Source organism: Macaca nemestrina, chromosome 5 (assembly GCF_043159975.1).
Source record: "Macaca nemestrina isolate mMacNem1 chromosome 5, mMacNem.hap1, whole genome shotgun sequence".
NCBI lineage: Eukaryota > Metazoa > Chordata > Mammalia > Primates > Cercopithecidae > Macaca > Macaca nemestrina.
Genome location: NC_092129.1, coordinates 93243397 through 93245962, shown reverse-complemented (window position 1 = coordinate 93245962; position 2566 = coordinate 93243397). Strand labels below are relative to the sequence as shown.

General features: G+C 39.6%; 1 pseudogene; it reads left to right on the top strand.

Annotated features, from left to right (window-relative positions):
• The first annotated feature begins 1340 nt into the window (after positions 1-1340).
• LOC105492204 (small ribosomal subunit protein eS24 pseudogene) lies at positions 1341-1867 on the top strand (annotated as a pseudogene).
• Positions 1868-2566: the final 699 nt, after the last annotated feature.

Here is a 2566-nt window from a genome sequence, read left to right as displayed (position 1 = left end):
TTATCACCTAAATAATTTATAAACTACAAAAGTGTGCCAGTTACTTCTTCTCTTTATATTTGTTCACATCTTCCTCTACTTCTCCTTTATCACCAGTAATAAAGGTGAGAAGAGTGACTATTTGCTGCAGTACATACATACAAACTAAAACAGATCACAGCAGGAAGATGCCTCTATCAAATATCACTGAGAAACTCCAATAATAGAGAAGAAGTAGAAAGGCAAGATGCTCATAGCCATATATGTAAATGCCAATCATTGTATACTATAAGTGAATTTGTTCCATCATTGCCTGATGTACTTTGAGACCTAGACCATATGGTCTATTGTGAGCTGAATTCACTTTTCTGTGATCTAACTTCTTATGACCTCTTATGATGTCAACAATCTTCAACGCCTCTTCCTCAGCCATTTATTCACTCATTCATCCACTTATTCTGCAGATATTTATTGAATGCCCACTATGTGACAGGCACTACTCTTTTTTTTTTTTTTTTTTTTTTTTTTCTTTAGAGACAGAGTGTCTGTCGCCCAGGCTGGAGTGCAATGGTGCAATCTTGGCTCACTGCAACCTCCGCCTCCCAGGTTCAAGTGATTCTCCTGCTTCAGTTTCCCGAGTAGCTGGGACTACAGGTGCCCACCACCACGCCTGGCTCATATTTGTATTTTTAGTAGAGATGGAGTTTCACCATGTTGGCCAGGCTGGTCTCAAACTCTTGACCTCAGGTGATCCACCTACTTCGGCCTCCCAAAATGCTCGGATTACAGGCGTGAGTCACCGCGGCCGGCCTGACAGGGACTATTCTATATATGGTGCTTACATGGAAGAGACAAGGTAATTAAATAACTAATGATAAGGAGAAAAATTAGGTAGGGAAGAGGCCAGAAACTGATGGGATGCAATTTTACGTAGGCTAGCTAAGGAAGATAATAGTAAGAAGGGAAAGTTAAAGATGACCAAAGTAAGGAATGGAGAATTTGGGGGTGAGAATTCCAGGCAGAGATTCCAACAAATACAAGAGCCATAGGTCAGGAGGAGGGCTGATATGTTCAAGAACAAGGAAGCCCATGAGACTGCAGCAGAGGGATATAGGGGAATATATTGGTAGATGTTATCAGCAAGGGAACTAGGAGCAAGTTCATAAAGGGTCTTATTAGGTCATTTAAAAACTTTGGTTTTTACTCTAAATGAGATGGGATGCCACTGGAGAATGCTGAGCAGAGGGTTATGTGACTGAAGGTAGATTGTAAGGGAAGACTCTTGGTGTGTGGAAGACATACATTGAAAGAGGCTAAGCATGGCAGTAGGAAGACCAGTTAAGAAGCTGTTACAGAGGCAGCCATCATGAACGACACCGTAACTATCCGCACTAGAAAGTTCATGTCCAACCGACTACTTCAGAGGAAACAAATGGTCATTGACGTCCTTCACCCTGGGAAGGCAACAGTGCCTAAGACAGAAATTCGGGAAAAACTAGCCAAAATGTACAAGACCACAGGGGATGTCATCTTTGTATTTGGATTCAGAACTCATTTTGGTGGTGGCAAGACAACTGGCTTTGGCATGATTTATGACTCCTTGGATTATGCAAAGAAAAATGAACCCAAACATAGACTTGCAAGACATGGCCTGTATGAGAAGAAAAAGACCTCAAGAAAGCAACGAAAGGAATGCAAGAACAGAATGAAGAAAGTCAGGGGGACTGCAAAGGCCAATGTTGGTGCTGGCAAAAAGTGAGCTGGAGATTGGATCACAGCCGAAAGAGTAGAGGTGCTGCAGTAAAGGCTACCTGTGTCCATTTTGGATTTTTCACAAGCAGATTAATAAACTAAAAACTTTCATGTGGAAAAAAAAAAAAAAAAAGAAGCTGTTACAATAATCCAGGCATAAGATAATGATATGTTAATGTCACGTGGTACTATAGCAGATGGTGAGAGAACACTGGATTTATTTTACAAATTATATTCATGAATTATATTCTACTTGTTCTATTTATTCATTTATTTATTCCTTATAAAATAAACCCAGAGGAGCTCATTCTCCCCTTTGACCATGAGAGAACACAGCAAAAAGCCAACATCTATGAACCATAAACCAGGCTCTCACCAAACACTGAATCTACCAACACACTGATCATAAACTTCTCAGTCTCCAGAACATGAGAAAAATATGTCTGTTGTTTATAAACTGCCCAGATTATGGACACCCATAGAGCCAACAGAGTTTACTATGGATTAGCTATAAGGAATGGTAAAAGTTAAGGATGACCATAAGTATTTTTGTCTAAATAGCAAGGGGAAATGTAGTAGGCATCAACTAAAGTAGAGATTGTGGAAGAGCACCCTACTAGTCCTAAAGTAGAGATTGTGGAAGAGCAGATTTGGGGAATCTCAGTTCTGGACATGTTAAGTTTGAGATATTGGATACACATTTAAGTGGTGAATCTTATTCTGTGTTTCTTATGGCAAGGAAGAGTTTAAAAGTGAAACTAATTTAAAAGTAAGTACTCTGTAATTTTTCACAGTTATTTATCTAGATTCAGTCATATGTAGTGGCTCATGTCTG